We start from the raw sequence: 18866 nt of genomic DNA, 5'->3' as shown, positions 1-18866 counted from the left end.
TACATGTCACAGACATGGAAGGGGCAGGATAAGAAAAGAAGAAATCACCATGAAGATAAGTTAAGACATCCCACAAGGTGGGGAGTGAGTTCAAGGTGTTGACTGCAGATTGTAATTGAGGAAGAGTAGTTGATTAAATACTATAGACATATGAAGTAAGTTAAGGGCTGAATGTTGCCCAATAGTTTTAGCAATAAGGAGGATACTGACAGCAGGTAAAAGATGATTTTAATAAAGTAGTGAAAACATTATATTTATGCAAACTAAATCTGGTTATGAAAGGAGGGGATACAGGAGGTGGGAGGTGGAGAGAGATGAGATCATGAAGGAACGTTGTATTTATGTGAGAGGCAGCTCAGTACATTGACGAGGAGCAGAAAGAGCAAACAGGGAGGGGCTCCTGAAAGACAGAGCATGACCCTGAAGTCTATGAGCATGTCCTCGGATGGTGGGCTGGGCAGGCCTGAATGGAGCGTCCTGCGGGACATGCTGTTACCTCCTGTGTGAGAGGAAGGAGGACAAGGAAGTTTTGAGAATGTGCTGAGGTCACTCTCTGGTGTCTCTGTGTGTCTGTATGAATATAGAACGTAATGTCTTCCCTTTGAGAATAATGGGAGATATGTTGGTGTTGAAAAATGAAGGGAAGGAGAGAAGATTTGGGAAAAAAAATGTTCAGTGAATATAAGACAGAGGTGAGGGCTGATGAGAGATTCCAGGCCGCGGTTGGCAAGCACATGCTCTCAGTCTCCTTTCAGGAAACCCATCCTGGCTCATTCACCTCCTGAGACATGGGCCCTATTATGTCAACTCCTTTCCGTCTCATGTGCCCAGCCAGGCCTTTCTCCTCTCCTGACACTCTTTAGAGACCAGCCTACCTGACATGGACACCGTTCTGCTGTTTTCTACCATAGTTCTCTACTTTATTTCCTTCACATTAGCGGTTGATAACTATCCATTCATTCACTGATCATTTTTTTTTCCACATGAACCAATATAACATTTCTAAAAAAATAGGCTTCTGTTTCTTGTCCCCCACTTTAACTCCAGTGTCTGCCCTGTGGTTGGCACAATGCAGGTGATCCAGTACTTGCTGATCAGTTGGATTAAATTGAATCAGAATGGCACTGGCCAAAAAAAGCTGATGCTGGGAGACATCATTATGCAAAGAATAAAAATAGAGGAATTCAGAACTTCATTACAGACTTAGAAAATTAAAAATAAACAAAGTAAAGTTAATCCAAGTAAATAAATATGGAAAATGGAATGTACAAACTGATATTATGTAAATTAGAAATAAATTCAAGTTCTGATATTTTTGTAAACTTTAATGAATCAGATGCAGTGTTGACTACACGGATCCACAGAACTGAAAGAAAAGGCAGTCAGAAAACAAGAAATAAGGGGCTATAACAGTAGATATTTCAGAGATTGAATATCATAAGCAAATAAAATGTACAACTATGTGTTGTTAAATTTGAAAATCCCAATGAAAAAAATCTTTTTTTCCTCTTAGAACATACAAATTGCCCACAATGTATCAATTTTAAGTAGAAAAGTTGAATAGACAAGTAATTATAAAGGAAGCTTTAACCATTTTCAAAGAATTTCTCTTTAAAAATGCTCCAGGGATTCCCCAGGCAAAGCAAAGAGGTGAATACAATTGATTTGTGGTCTTTGTCTCTTCTTTTCCAATTGCTCATTGACATGAAGAATGAAATATAAAAAGAATGAGAAACCTGAAGCAGTAAATAATTTTCCCCTTAATCTTAAAACAGGTTTTTCAAAGTATATTGAAGAGGAAATATGAATGTATAAAGAAACTCAGTAAATGCCCAACTGTAGAAGAGCCCAACTATAAAAAAGTCCTGTGTTTGCCCCAAGAAAAGTCTCTGTTGAGCCTGGTTATTCCCTGGAAATAAACTCAGAGAGGCTGGGGGCATGGCAGAGGGCATGTTCATATTTGGAAGTTATTTATTATTCTGAGAAGTCTTGGTACTGGAGCTTGTCTCTGCTGAGTGTGCAGTGGAGACCACCCCTGGGAGATTGGGATGTCAGTGTCTCCAGAGCCCTTTGATCACCAAGATTGCCTGCCTGAACTACTTCTCCCCAAAGGCTGCATGCAGGCAGGGAATTGCTAATTAATGTCCCCTGGGCTGTCACCTGCTGGAAACACTCAGGACATTTGCCACACCCCATCTGCTTCTTAACTCTTTGACACCTCACCAGCATCTCCTGGGCCTAGACATGTAGGTAGGAAGGAGAGAGATAAGGGGAGAGAGATCAGGAGAACAAAGAAAACTAATGTATAAAAAGGGGCAGGGCCCTCTCACTTCTGAGGACACCAGAACACCAGCCATGGCCCCCCTCTCCCTTCCAGAAGTCTGTGCAACTACTTTTAAATAATTCCTGCTCTGTAGGCTTGCCTTGGGGTACTTCTCTGGTGTTCAAACTTCAACATTTGAGGAAGCAAACTCATTACCGATTATGGATAACCAGCGGTATCAATATCATCAAGATTCCCTGTTCTGTTATCTCCCCATGCATCAGGGTTTTTGTTTGTTTATTCATTTGTGTTCTTTTTTTTTTTTTTCTTTTTTCCTTTTTCCTCTCTCCCTCCCCCTTCTCTTTTATTTGTAGTTTGCATTTTTTCTTCTATGGACAGATTTCCTTAAGTAGCTAGGCAAAATGACTGCAAATGATCCTATTTATGTAGTTATGGAATTCTTAGATATTATACATTGGGTTAATGTATAATATCTAATTATTAATGTATGTTAATGTATAATAATTATGCCTACATTGGGTTCAATATCTATCCCTGCACACACTGTCCTGGGTAAGAGAGAACTATTTTGATTATGGATTAGTTTCAGTCAAGTACCTGTCCTCATGGCTGATGCCTCAACAGGATGAGATCTCTTCCAGAAAGAAGTTATATTGTTGAAGTAAAAGATGGGGCATGAATAGAAAAAAATAAACATTATTACTATAGATACACTTTTATTGTTAGCAAAACACAGCCATTCCCCAAAGAAACTTAGATATTACTATGGAAGGACCAGATAATAGAGGAAAACCATACACATAGTTAAGATAGTTAAAACAACAATGATATTCTTCTAAGATGTTCTGAAAAGCAAGATAAACAGACAAACATAGTATGAAATTTCTAATTAAGCAAGATGTAAATAGCATACTATTTTGGAAGTAACTTCCAGTTTATTCAATTGTAAGAGGGGACACGCTCCATCACCACCAAATTTTCCATACTGAGTGGGACGCTACTTCAGTGAGAATGACAGTCATTCTCTGTAGCAAGATTCCAGGGATGGGAGGCTGTACCTCAGTGGTCACCTGCAAAAGTCACAGATTCAGCTCCTCTTTGCAGGGAGTCTGGAAAATTGGAGGGTACTCTGGGTGAGGATACTCAGTCTTCCGAAAGAGAGACCTCTTCTTAATCCAGATGCTGTCTTGGAAGAGGGAAGCATATCAATTTGAAACATTAATCATTTTACCTCAAGGTCCAATAGCTACATATTATGTATATTTATCAGGCTGGACTAACACTAGGTGATTTTATTTACTTGGTCATCAGTAGATTGAGGTTCATTAAGACATTCAGATCCTTTAAAGAGTCAAGAAACTGTTTTCTATGCTCACCTCTATTATACTATAAAAGCAAACAATATTTTAAACCTATGTATGTTTGTTGTGGCACTGAGGATTGAACCCAGGGGTTCTCTACCACTGACCTATACCCCGACCCTTGTTTATTTTAGTTGCCCAGACTGGCCTCAAACTTGTTATCCTTATGCCTCAGCCTCCCAGGTAGCTGTGATTACAGGTGTGTGCCACTGTGCCTGATTTCATCTATGAAATTAAGAAAAAAACCCCACTGTTTTAAAGGAGTGAGTTGACACTAGGAATTGTATATGGAAAAGGAACCATTTTTGTCAAAACAGCGTTGATGTCAGGAAAATCTGTAATTGTTATAGTAGAAGCAGGTTGAGTTGTCAAGAATAGTGAAGGAGTAAAGGACAAAAAAAAATTTTTCTCAGAACTCTAAGAAGGGGACAAAAAAATAAAATTTAAGATAAAATAATGGATCTGAAGTGGAATGTAGGTTTTGGAAAATTTCATCAAGAATAATGAAATAGGAAGAGAGAAAATGAATATGATTTACACAGAAGGTGTTTAAAATATAAGTAGATTCAAATCTATGCTAATAAATTTGAAAATCTCTAGGAAATGAATAATTCCAGCAAGATATTAATTATGAAAATTGACACAAGAAAGTAGAAAAATTGAATAGATGATGAAAAGAGACAATTTAATTCTGTCAAATAACACTTCAAAATATATTTTCTCTAGAAGTGTTTTATTGGTAAGTGGTTTCAAATTTTTAGGTTACAAATTATTTGCATGCTACATAAATAGTTTCAAATCATCCAATGACAGGGAAGGGACTTACAAGTACATTTTTAAAACCAGTTTATTATTGTAACATAATTATCAAAACAGCATTAAAAAGGAAATTTTATTCTTTCCTATGTCTTTAAATAGAGAAATGCTAAATAAATTCAAGCAAAATGTAATTGGTATTACATCTTTATAATAAGACTCCATGGCCTGGCTTAGTATGAAATTCCATGAACAAAGATTTATTTAACACTGGGAATTAGTTAACTCAGTTTATCATTTAACTTGGTCAAATTATGGAAAGAAAGCAAATAATCATTTAGGAAGTTTTTGAAATGGCATTTTGTAACATTATACATCCATTTCATAATCTATAATATTGATCCATAGCAAACTATCACTTTAGAAGCTACCAGCTGATCATTAAAAATTGTAAAACAAACAAGATTTCTATGTGTATATATGGCACAAAATCCAACTTTTGCCTCTTGCATTTATCACATTTATATCTTGGGGCTACTGCTAACCAACTATGAAATGCAGCCTTACTTCCTATCTGAATTTTGTATGAGTCTTGTTAATCTTGGCTATATATAAACAACCAGGTGTTTGTATTTTTTGATTGTTTGTTTCTTTTGTTTTTGTGATACTGGGGATTGGACCCCGGAGACCTTAACCACTAAGGTACATCCCCAAGACTTTTTCATATTTTATTTTGACACAGGGTTTTGCTAAGTTGCTTAGTACCTTGCTAACTTGCTGAGGCTGGAAATGAACTTGTGATCCTCCTGTCTCAGCCTCCTGAGCTGCTGGGATTACAGGTATGCACAACTGCACCTGGCTCAGGAGTTTGTGTTTTGAAGTATGTAAGCTTTGGTGAAAGATGTTTACTGTTTTATATAAGTGAACTCAAGGGCAGAGGTTCGAGTCTCATATGAATTTATTACTACTACTACTGTACAATGCTACCAGTTTTATGACCATTATTCAGGATCAATAGCTAAGGGAGAGCAGTTGGGTTTATTAACTTAGTGGTAATTTAACTAGAATGGCTGTAACGTTTCAAATTAAGTCTTATTGCTAGGAGGAAAAGTAATACTTTGCTGTCTCATGCCTTTTTTGGTATAAGGAACAATGTAGGAGAAAACAAAGTCCAGTGTGGACAGTTCCTAAGCATCCTCAGTGTTTACCCTCTGTACTGAGCTTTACCTTGGGCCTCCCCTACTTGAGCCTGGCCACAGGGTTGTGCTGTCCTGGACTCTGTTGTGTAGAATGGGCACTTTGAACCTGGACTTCAGCTGAGGAAGTGCATGCTTGGAGAACTGCTACAGTCCAACTAGTGAGCAGTATGGCACCAGCCAGAACCTGGGTCTCCCGAGTCATTGTCTGATTGTGAGGAACAACTCAAGCCAGGCACACTGGAGTACACCTGTAATCCTAGTGGCTCGGAGACTGAGGCAGAAGGATCTCAAGTTTGAGGCCAGCCTCAGTCATTTAGTGAGGCTCTGCACAAATTAATGAGACCCTGTCTTAAAATAACAAAATAAAAATGGACTGAAGATGTGACTCAGGGGTTAAACACCCTAGGTTCAGTCCTTGGCACAAAAACAAAAACAAAAACAAAATTTAAAAGAAAAAAAGATTGGGTGCTCCTGCAGAGCAGGGCAACACCTTTTTCTCCAGGAATTGATATAGCACATTCGTAGGAAGCACATGGTCACTTAAGAGGTAGAGAGGACCCCTCACTTGGCCTGCCCTTGAACCACTACACTTCTTCATGAATCACATGTGAAAATTCAATGTTTCAATTCTCTCACTTGCATTAAATCTGACATAGTCATGGGTTGCTGTGTTAGTTATGCAAACACACCTCACTGCTTTAAAAAGCCCCCAATGAACCCCACAAAATCAAAAGACCACACTCACTTTCTCCTAAAATAAATGATTTCTAGTGTTGTGTGTTGATTTGTGCATCCCCAAAGATGTTCAAGTCCTGACACTTGGTACTTTATTTTAAAAAAAGAAAAGACAGAGAAGGGAGGAAAAAGGTCTTTAATGCTGCAATCCTGTTAATATGGTGTCAGGTCGGATTAGGGCGGGCCCAATGAGATTGGTAAAGAAGAGAAGAATCACAGAGTCACAGGCACACAGCAGCAACTGTGTTAATGGGGTCAGGGTTTGGGGTGTTGATTGTACAAACCAAGGAATTGCAAGGATTGCTAGGGACCAGCATGAGTTAAGAGAAAAGCACCAAACAGATTCCCCCCAGGAGGCTTCAGAGAGAAGGTGGCCATAATGACCAGATTTTCTGTACCCCAGAAAGCAAAGAAAATCTCTGGTTTTCCTCTACTATGCAGAATCTAGAGGGAAATAAGGAATGAAAAAGGATCTCACAAAAATAAAAAAAGGACAGTATGGAGGAGGGGAAGGGGAGGGGAGTGAAGAGCAGAGGGAATAGGGAGGAGTCATGGGAAGAACTGAAAAACCATGCTATGTGCATGTGTGCATATATCACAAATAATCTCATTTTTATGTTTTATAATGCACAATTTAAATAAATACAAATGGGTTCAGTCCCCAGTGTCTCTATATATGGATATATAATGTATTACATGATATGTAATATATATTATATAATATGTAATATGTATTTTATACTTGACCTGTAGCCTAAATGAAGAAAATTGGGGGGATGGAATGAACCCCACTATTATGTAACATTATAAAGCACTAATAAAAGCAGAAAAGAAACCTGGTGTGTGAAAATTTGTTACAACAATCTTAGGAGATGAACATACCCTGCACCTGATCAGATCACAGCTCCTGGAAGTCCCTTGAATTCTCCCAAGCCTTGATTCTTTCAGGGTCTCAGGTACTGCTGAGCATCATCTCCTGTGGGAGGCTGGCTCCTTATCCTGCGTGCTTAGCTTCTGGCCAGTGGGACTGTGCAGTCCTCAGTGTCCAGCAATTTCAGTTTCACATGCAAGTATTTTCCTATAAGATGTGGCCGACCCCACTGGCATTCATGTCACCTAGAGTGGAATTCTCCATCACAGAAGGCCAGATCAGTCTTAGATGGCCCCCACCTGCAAAAGCAACTTCCTCTTTGTTCTTAGATGCAGTGGCTTGATCACTCAGTGCATCCTGTTGACAGCACTGACAGACTGGAACTTGGAGGAAGGGAGGGTCTATTTGGTCCAGTAGGGCTTCCGAGGTGGGGACGTATCTTTTATTCCCTAGTGATGAGTCCACTTCCAAGAGGAAAACATAACAAAACTTGGATCAATGACCTCTTATTTTTCCATTAATCCTCAGTCAATTTTTTTCTGATTTCCTTTCCACACAAGTTTGAGAAGGGGAGTGGGGGCTCTTTTAATGACAGTTACAGAAGAAAAACAAAATAAAACTAGGAAGAATTTGAACAGAGGAATAGCATCATTTGACACATGCCTCATGAGAAATGAGGCAGCCAATGCTTAAGGGATGTTTATTGCACATGTGGATGCATGAGAAAAGGAGGAAGGAAACGTTCATGGACGGTCCGACTTTCCTGTTGCTGACTTTCTTTTGTTCTATCTTGTCTTGTTTTAATGTCTCCTGGCCTGCATTGTAAGTCCGACTCTTTAGTATGCCTTTCAGGACTCAATCGCCTGCCTCACCTCTCTGCTTCATCTTCGGCACTTCTGACTTGCGCTTCACACTCCAGCGACTCTGAACTGCGTGCATTTATGTGCTCCCTTCGCCCAGACTTTCCTTCTGCAGTGCATTTGCTATTGGCTGAAAAGTTCTTCTTCATCTCACTGACTTCTATTGATCCTTTAGGACTCTCAGGTGATATCAACTTTGGAAAGCTTGTCTCTAGACTTTCAAACTGTGCTTTGTACACCAGAGAAAAGGAGAAAATTGAGAATTCTAGTATGGATATTATTACATAATGCAGCCCCTCTCAGAAGATCATATGCTGTTAATAAGTTGGAACATTTCCTTACTGCTTATTGAGATCTGAATTTCTTCTTTGAAAACTTCCATCCCGGTTGTCTTCTCCAACTTTTTCTTTTGCAGGATACAAATGTTTCATTGACTCATAACATTTTATATATTAAAGGCACATCTGGTGTCATGTAGCATTTTGATCAATGACTGCTACGAGTATGGTGACCAGCAGCGAGCTTGTGGGTCTCATGTTTACCACATCTGATGGCATCGTTTCTCTTGAGCTGGATTTAGTCTCATGTTGTTTCACTCGTTACGACTCCTAAGCACTGAAATCCACTCCTGATGTTGTTAGTGGGAGGCCCGGCTGGGTGATTGACAGGGAAGTGAAATGGAGTGCGGTTAAGAACCAGGAAGTGGAAGTCAGTGGTGACTACTGCTTGCCTGCCAGTCATGCTCCACTCTAACATAGTGATCGTTAGAATACAACAAAGTGATAGTTGAGAAACAACAAAGGAATTGAAACTGGCAAGGAATTGCTTCAATAAAAATAAAGATACTGACAATTTGAGAAGTGACTATACTAAATATGAAGAAAGTTAATGACCTTGGTTGAAGCCCGGACTCAGAAGTGTGCCCCTCTCAGCACCCTGGCAGTCATGCACAAAACAAAAAGTTTGTTTGTGATGTTGAAGGAAAAGGCTGGACTAAAACAAGGTATGAAATTGACTACTAGCTCCATGGGTTTAAATGATTCCAAAATCATTATTCATTACGTAATTTTGGCATGATTTTTTTGGTACTAGGAATTGAACCAGGGGTGTTCTACCACTGAGTTATAGCCCCAGCCCCTTGGAATTTTTTTTAATCTAAATTTTGAGATGAAGTCTTCCGAAGTTGCTAAGGCTAGCCTCAAATTTGCAGTCCTCATGCCTCAGCCTCCCTAGTAGAGTAGGTGAAATTTCCAACATGAGCCACCATGCTGGGCTCTTCATTACAATGTAAACGGTGGTGAGTCTGTAGCTGGTGGGTTAGAGCCTGTGATAGAACCATCGGAAACTCTAGATGAGACTGATTGTGGAGGAAAATTACTGACTAGAGCAAATCTTCAACACCATCCAGGTTTGTGTAACTACCCTCTACGATGTTCACACAAGGACAAATTCGCCTAATGAGGCATTTCTTAAAATATCCACATCATTCAGACACATGAGTGGTTTTGCACCTATTCTTTTAAATATAAATATATAAAATATATGCATACATATATACAATATATATACATAACATCTACACGTATATTATGTATATTTTTTCCAGGTTTATGGATGATCATTCAACATATTTATGGTGTTTTTATTGTCTGTAAAAGTTTAGTGTAGTAAAACCTATGCATGTTTTCTACATGCATATATATATATATATTTTTTTAGGCTTTGAAATGCTTTTGTTTTCCTTTTTACTTTTCACATTAGCATTTTGCTCCATTTTACATTTATTTTGTTGAATGTGGAGGGCACAATAGCAATGTATAAAAAATTTAAAATGCACTATAGTCCTTATTTCACCAGCTGGGATAAAATGCCAGGCTTTGGTTGTGCTTTAAAAGCTGTCTCATCATCAAACTTTGTTTCTATTCTCTCAGCCCCTGAAATAGCATGAGATGATGAAATGAGCAATCCCAGATGCCTCCGCAGATTGTGCCATTTCCATGAATTTCCTATTCCACTACCCTGTGTAGACAACGTGAACGCTGCTCGAACAGGCTTAATTTACCTACTTTGATGTCATGAGGCTACAGCTATCGCCGCTGTAAACAAATGTCACAAAAGAGCTATTCCTAAAATAAAGTCCGTGAGCAACCAGCGTCAGAGTCATTAAAGATGCTAGTTAACCACTGAGATTCATGGACTCTGCACAAAGTCACCAGAACGCTTTATTTGCAATTCAAGATCCAGTCCTACGTAAATTCAAATCCCAGGGTTCTCTCGCCCCCATTCTGAGGTCAGTGAGTATGGTGAGGTTTTTGCTCTATTTCCAATGGGTTAGCAATTAACCTGCCCCAAGCCCTGAGTAATATGTGTCCGTGGGGGTGGCGCCCAGTGTTCCATCTCGGGCACAGGAATAATCAGCAGGAAGGTACCATTCGCCAACAAGCAAGTGCAGGAGGTGATCAGAAATATCGTCAAAGTGACTTCTATAAATCCCTGCCGCAAGCACCCTGGATTGTGTTCTTCAGTCCTGTGAAGGCCATTTCAAATGACGAGTCCCATGAAGTTGTGGGGAATGGTGGTCGTTTTTGGAGGGACTAGCTCTGGTCTGCTGTTCTTCTCAGATTCTTCTGCACCTTGACTTCTGTAGTCATAACTCAGCCACTACTCCACTCCTCTGTGGAAGGCATTTTACTTCTGCTTTTGCAAACAGGGAAACCATGGTAGGGGAATTTGGAGTTCCTTGGCCAAATTCATAAACTGGCCAGTTCCAGAGCCAGAGCTCAAACTCGGGGCTTCTGGCCCATACCCAAGGCTCACCCTCTTTGGCCCCTTTGCCTGAAAGGTGTCTCATAGGTCATTTCCCAGGTCAAGAAATAGCATGCTGTCAGTTAGGTGCTAGTATATAAAGCAGAGAACAAGAGTCAGACTTGGAGGTGTACTGGATCCCTCCCAGAGGACAAGCAATGTGATGTCACCTGTATTTTTATTGTATTTTATTTTTTCTGGTCCTGATGCTTCTTATGTTTTCTCCCCAGTTGAAGTTAACAAGTCAATCCTTCCCCTGCTCATTGCTACCACCCAAAGGAATTCCGAAGTATTCCCAAAATAATGATACCGAAAATGTCCTCTAGGTACCAAAAATGTCCTGTAGGTTGGCCTTATCCAAAAAAAAAAAAAAAAAAAGCCCTAAACATTTTTCCAATATAATGAATAATATTTGTATGATATTTTATAGTTTATGAAGAGCTATCCTGTGTTATTTCATTCAGTTCCCACAACAACCTGTTGAGGTCATTATTGCTCTAATTTATTTCCATATACTAGATACAGAAATTGAAATTGAACACAATTGAGGTGACTTTTTACAAAGGTCATTGAGGTTACACTGAGACTTCAGGCTGTATCTCCTTCACTCAAAGTCCTCGCTCTATATAATTTCCACTACAGGCTCTGTCATTTCTGTTATGCACAAACAGCTGCAATTTGCTAACCAGTTGTTCAGTGACCGAAAGATTATTCTTATCTGTTTTAAAAGGTGAAAGACCCCAGTGTCGGTATGAGGATTTGAGTAAGAAAAACAGGGCATATAAAGGGGCTGCTGGTGAGAGGGATGGGGAATGCCTTCTAGACACTCTTCGCCTGAACAGCTGTGGCCTGCAACTCCAGCAAAACCCTCAGTATGATGTCAGAGTCATTCAGTAGAAATAACGGCAATCAAACTCAACGCACAAGATCCTTGGCAGCACAGGCCAATGCTTGTAGTAAGACGGGAGCATAGTGTGCCTACACACTGTTCAGAGGCTGCAGCTGAATGAGACAGTTTGATTCAGGGTGAATCTTAGAATATTTGATACACCTGTTTGTGCTCCAAAGAAACTTATAATTTTTATTTCCAGTTGCATTTTAAAATTTGTTAAATAAACAATTTCTAGCCCATCATTTAGTTAAAAATGGTTTTTGCTTCATTAGCGACACTGTATATCGGGGTTCTTCTTAAGGACATTTGCCCATATTATCTTTACTGGACTTTTCCCTGAATGCTTGAAACCATTGCTGTAATGCAGGTGAGGGGATAGACATAGGTAGGCCAGGTAGGTTGTGCAGGGTCTCCAGAGAATTTTGTAGCATGCTGGACTTGAACGCATTTCTCTTTATTGAATTCTAGTGCTTTCTCCCTCTGTTAGGCTGCCTGAAACCCTTAGTTCTAAAAGCACCTGAAACGTGTTTCCTTCTTTTCATGCAGAGGTGATTCTCCTGGACAGAGAAGAGGAACATGAGCAGAGGCTGAGCTGTGCTTTCGTCTTCTTCATGGTACAGCATGGAACTTTCAGCCTCATCTGGCATATCTGGCCTGTTTTCATGCTTTTTTACATAAAAATACTTCTTGTTATCTTATAGGTTCACGTGAGTCACACTTTTCCATTCCATTTCACTCTCTTCTAGGTTTATGTCACACTTTTTATTCCCTTCACTCAGTTTTAATTCATATTTCAGACTGCTTCACAGCCCTTATGATTATATATTTGAAAGTACATTAAAATCAATACAGTAGGACAAGGCTTTCAAAGATATGCTGCAGGGAAATTAAATTAATTCATTCGCTCATTCAACACATATGCATCCCAATCATCTGTGTGGTGGGGAGGAAGGGGCAGCAAACCAGCCTCTTAGTAGAATCTCCTCGCTGCTCATGGGAGATGAGGCTAATGCTCACAGACAGTAGAAGTTAGGGAGTTGCCATTACTATCCGGGGTGGTAGGACGAATTATCCCAGCTGGGAGGTCTGAGCATGGGGGATGGCCAGTGGAAAACTGGGACCATACACATACATGAGTTGTATCCCAGACAGAGGGATTAGCATAAGAACAGACAAGAAGAAAAGAATCAAGTAACAAACAGCACAAACTGCTTTACCAGATCAGCAGGGGGTCTGGTCTCAGGGTGCCAAAAATGGAAAATGTGGTTATAAAAGTGAAGATGAACCTGCATTTTGAAGGAAACTGAATACCATCCTAAGACATGTTGGGTTTTTTTGCATATTTTTTTTAGCAACGGGGAGCCAGTGGAAGCTTTTGAGGGGGAAAATGCATAATAGTCAAAGATTCTAAAACTAAATTTCTTGATTTACAGAAGGGGTTATCACCAAATAGAGTTTGGAGCATATAAATGGAACTCCAAATACAAGATTCAGTCAGGGAAACTGTAGATCTATTCTAATAAAAACATGTATATTTAAATGATGAAGCAAGAAAATATGATGATTTTCTATTCTTTATAAAATATAGCCAACAATAGTTACTAAAAGAAAAGCAGGTTCAAAGCAAAGCTCCTGTAGGTGTACTATTATGGGAGCTGTTTGTTTGTCTCACCTTTATCCCGGTGTTGGCTGCCCTCAGTGTGAGCTACTCTGGGGACAGTTGAAGCACATCACCTCTGTAGTCCAGCATGACACAGGGCTCAGTATCCGGTCTGTGCTCACTCTGAAGGACCACCTCACTTCCCGATTCTGAGCTTTTAAGGTGACGAACCTCTCCAGAGACCGTTTTGAGCAACCCGTCTTGGTTTTAAAGTAAATTAAGGATACTGGCAATGTGTGGAATCTATCAGATTTTAAAAGTATGTCATAGCTGTAATCCTAGTGATTTGGGAGGCTGAAGCAAGAGGATCATAGTTCTGGGCCAGCCTCAGTCATCAACTTCATGAGACTCTGTTTAAAATTAAAAAAATTAAAAAGGACTGAGATGCAGCTCAGTAGTAAAGCCCTGCTGGATTCAATCTGCAATACAAATAAATAAATACATAAAATATGTGATACAACGGTAATAGGTTATATACTATTCGTGCATAAAATAAAGAGCTTCATATTGTGTGTGTGTGTATGTGTGTGTGTGTGTAACTCATCTTGTAATCGTAATAGTAGAGTCTAGGAGAGATGGTATTTATTCTTTCTACATTTTCTTATTTTTTGCTACAATTGGCAGGTAATATTTTATATTAAGAAAAAAGTGAGTTCTTCAGGAGATAATATAATAAACCCTTTTTTTTTTTTCTTGAAGGTTTCTGGAAATTTTAATGGATAACAAGTATGTGAATGGGAAGAAACAAACCTTAAAACAATTGAGGGAACTTTAGTTCTTTCTGACTGAGGGAAGGTGAAGGCCAGGGGCAGATGTGAGGGGGTGGGCTCAGGATGCAGAGCAGGAAGCACGAATGCCTGGACCCAGCCCCTCAGGGGCTGCAACACCGAGAGCCAGGCCCAGCAGAAGACAAATTGTCAAGACAGACAGGAATTGTTCACGGAAGACAGAGGGGAAGGAAGAGGGTTGGAGTCACTGCTTCCCAACATCCCCCTCCCTGTTGGAAAGGTAATTCTCAGCATGGAACAGATTCTCCCCTGAAGAGATAATGGAGTCATCAGGGGAAGATTGGGAACTAATGGGGATTTAGACTCAAGGAATTTTATTAGAAGTGCTTTAAAACTCTGGAGGTAGCCTGCTTGCCACCACTTAATTACAAAAATCACAGGAGATGCACTCGGAAGTGGTGGATGAGGTAGGTAAACGTGAGGACATTGCCTAGTGAGGATAAAGATATGGAATATGTAATTAAATTGTGGGAGGGTGACAGATGCTATCAGGCTTCCACGTGGTACGAGGTAAACAAAAGAATAATGCAATTATATGTATAAAAAAATAACATGTGAAATTGCTTTTTTGTCCTCAGCAAATGGAGAGTCATCCGAAGCAATATCTGCTTTTTTTCACTTTCTGATGTTTCTTGGTTATAGAACTATTTCTTTATTTGGGTTTATAAAAGATTGAGCAGCAGGGCGGTGAGAATTGAACACATTGTAATGTAATTGTTGAAAACTAGAAGCAGTTTACAAAGTAAAAGACAATTTAGCTAGTAAGAGGGGAAAACATCTTTGGAAACTGATGTTATAAGAAATGAAATTTGATGGCTTTCACTCTTAGGTTAAAGTGTTTGCAGATCGAATAAGTAGGTTGTGCCGAAATGCTAAAATCAAAGATCCATTGATGTTAGGGTCTCTTTAATTGACTATTTAAGGGACTAGAAAAAAAAAATGAACTCAAATTCAAAACTAAATGAAATTTGAAAAAAGTCATTGGGTTTTAAAGATCGTATAGAAAATAAAGGTTTTTTCCTTCTCCTAGTGTGGGTTAAATGTATTGAAGTTATAATTTTTCACATTATTACTGCTTGATGGTATAGTTGGGAAAAAAAAAAACAAAAACTGGGATTTATATGCAGAAAGAACTGGATTCAAACTCAGGCTCTGCATGCCCCAGAGACTCAGGAGGCTGAGGTAGGAGAATGGAGAGTTCAAAGCCAGCCTCAGCAAAAGCAGGATACTAGGCCATTCAGTGAGACCCTGCCTCTAAATAAAAAATACAAAATAGGGCTGGGGATGTGGCTCAATGGTCAAGTGCACCTGAGCTCAATTCCCGGTACCCCACCCCCCGAAAAAAAGCAAAACCAAAAACTAAGCCTCTGCCACTTACTGACAAGTTGTGTAACTAAAATAAGTTATTTAATCTCTCAATCTATTTTCTGTAATTTCTAAAGAGTTAATAGCAAGAACCACCTGAAAATTTGTGAGAATTAAAAAAGAGTACATTTCAGGTTTAGAAACTTAAGTAGAGTTCACTCAATAATTCAAAAGTTATTCAAGTATTTACACCTACTCATATTTGACTCATGTTTTTTCCCTCTTAAATCTTTTTTTAATTAGTCTAGGCACAAATTCAAGGCACAATGTTACGATGTGGGTATAGAATGAGCCCCACCCAAATTACACATGTTTAAAATGTTTTCCCCATTGCAGCATGGGTCAGAGGTGGGTCTACCAGGAAGGGAGTAGATCATGAGGACAGTAACATCACCAAATGAATTACTCCTTTGGATGAGTTAGATGTAAGTACAGGCAGGTTGTACACAATGGGAATAAGTAGGTCACTAGGGGCATCACCTGGATCTTATCTCTCCCCGATCCTTCTCTTTGTCTCTCTCTTTCTCTGCTGGCCCAATTCATGAGCTGAGCACCTTTCCTCTGTCATACCCTCTTGCCTTGATGTTTCTTCAAAGGTGTTGGCTGACCATAAACTGACACCTCTGAAACCATATGCTGAAGTAAATCTTTTCTCCTCTAAGTTGTTCCTCTAGGGTATTTTTTCACAGTAACCAAAAGCTGACCAACACTTCTATTTAGCCACTTTCTGACTAATTTGATTCTCACTGAATTCAGTTTCTATGTGATATCTCACACAACCAAGAGGACCATCTATTTAGCTCATAAAATGACCAGGTATCAAAGGTTTCTGGACTATTCAACCTTCCCTTAGGAATTTCCTGGGCAACTAGACAGTTATATTTCATTCTTATTCATTTGATGGCATTTCTTTCATTTTTTGATTTTTGTGTCTTTCTTCTTTTGTACCAAACCGTTTCAAACTATAACTCAATCCTTGTTAATATTTTTCATCCCCTAAAGCATTTTTCTATGTGAAAGGAAATGGTTGGTTGTAGTTATATTGGAGAAACACATAGGGCCTAAGAAATGAAATTTAAATGGATCTCATATATGGAAATTGCAAACTCTTTACATTATTGTATATTTCTGCTGTTATTGCTTTCTTCACATATTTTTACAACAATATAATCTCATAGGGAATACTATTGGATAAGTAACTTTTGCTTATCAATGTCAATTGCATTTCCCTGAATGCATTCATAATCTCCCTTAGTTTTAATGAATACACAACTTTTTCAGTGGAATACAGACCCCATTCCATGTACAAAAATGTGTGATTACCTAGACACAGACTTTGTAACTGAGCTCTTCCCTTGAGGATTCCTGCACCTCCAGTTAACCATTTTGTGGTTATTTAGTTTTTTGTTGTGGAATTCTGTTTTCTTTCAATGACCTGTCCTTATATTGCTTTCTTACTAACCCTACCTGCCCAGGCTGTGTGATTCACAGCTTTAGTCTTGGAGATCACTACTCCAAGATGGCGTCCTCCTTACCACAAACCTCTCCTTTCCCAACTCCAATCTCCTCAAGAAAGTGGTCTTGGCAGGTACCAAACTCTCATCATATCTTAATTTCAGTGTTGATAGTCTGTCACAGAGAGAGTGATGGCATCTTCAAAGATTCTTTGCCTTCTGTCTCTACAAATAGGTTAATTTAGGGAACCCCATATAAAGCTTCCCATTATAACACATATTATAGCCATCTGAATCAGTGGTTCTAAGCTGGGCAGAGTGTGGCAACACTTTTGCTTGTACAATTATGGCCAAAGGGAACTATTGGTATTCAGTATATATAAACCAGGGATGTTGCTAAACCTCCTTCAGTGTACAGGACACTTCCTTTCCCATGACAAAAATTGTCGGGTTCAATGTATCCACAGAGCCAAAGTACAACAAAACAAAATAGTGCCCCCTAAACAAACAACCTGATTATTTTAGTTAACTTTTCCCCACTGCCCTCAAAATACTTGAAAAGAACAATTAGAGGAAGAAAAGTTTATTTGGGGACTCTCAGTTTCGGAGGTCTCAGTCTATAGATAGCTTACTTCCTTGCGGCCTGAGATGAGGCAGAACATCATTTGGAAATAAGTGGTGGAGGAAAGCAGCTTCAGATACTTCACTAAGGGTGGGGGAACTTTGCTCAAAAAGGACAAAATATAAACCGTAAATCTAGCCCCAGGGACTCACCTCCTCCAGCCACACGCTATCTGCCTATAGCCACCATAAAGTTAATCGCTATGATGAAATGAACACATGGAGGTTTAAGAGGTTTAAATCTCTTATAACCCAATAGTTTCATCTTTAAACCTTCTTGCATTGTTTCACAGAGAAGCTTTGGGAGGACACCTAATATTAAAACATAACACTGTTCTATGTATAAAATTAAGTATCTTATTTTATTGTTTTGTACACATATTTACCATTCTGCTACATTTTCAAAGAGTAATAGAAAAATAGAATTAGAAAACTAAATACACTCATTTTGATCTAATTAACTTCTTCAGAAAACCACTTGGGACTTCTTAGGCTAATTCTAACCTATCAATCCACTTTGATGATGAAATGCTCTTTTTCTTAAGAATTGTCCTACTTACCTGTAACCAGAGAGATGCTCTGATGGAAGTAACTGGTCATGCACCTTGTACTGAGCAATAACCACTCTAGCAATTCTTCTATGTCTGTTATTTTACTTCATTTTTGTAATAATCCTGAGAGTTAGGTGCTTCAGTTACTATTGCTGTACAGCAAATGACACCAAACCCTTTGAGATTTAAAAGCTGTTATTTCATTTGATTCAGTTTTCTGAGTTTACAATTAGGAAAAGTTTCATGCAGGGAGAGCTCTCACTTGAGATTTGTCATGTAATTTCAGTCAGTTGACATATACAGCTGCAGGCATCTGAAGACTTACATGGATGGCAATCCAAGATGTTGCAGTTCCATGGTTGTCCACTGATGCTGACTATAGGCTGAAGGTACAGCTGGGGTGTGGACCAGGGCACCCATATGTTGCTTCTCCAGGATGTTGCCCTCAGGCTAGTCAGACTTTGTTTTTGGTGATCAATTTCCCTAAAGCAAGTTCCCAAAAGGACTCAGAAGAAGCTTCCTGTCCTTCCCTGACCTCAGAAGTAATGTAGCATTAGGGCGGCTTCATGCTACTGGTGAGATACCAAGTAGATTTGTTAAATAGATACCACAATTTTTTCCAGATCCAAGGGAAGTGGATACCTAGCCAGCTTGTCAATGGGAT

The sequence above is a fragment of the Sciurus vulgaris genome, assembly GCF_902686455.1.
Source record: "Sciurus vulgaris genome assembly, chromosome: 9".
Lineage (NCBI taxonomy): Eukaryota > Metazoa > Chordata > Mammalia > Rodentia > Sciuridae > Sciurus > Sciurus vulgaris.
Note: the sequence above shows the minus strand (reverse complement) of the source record.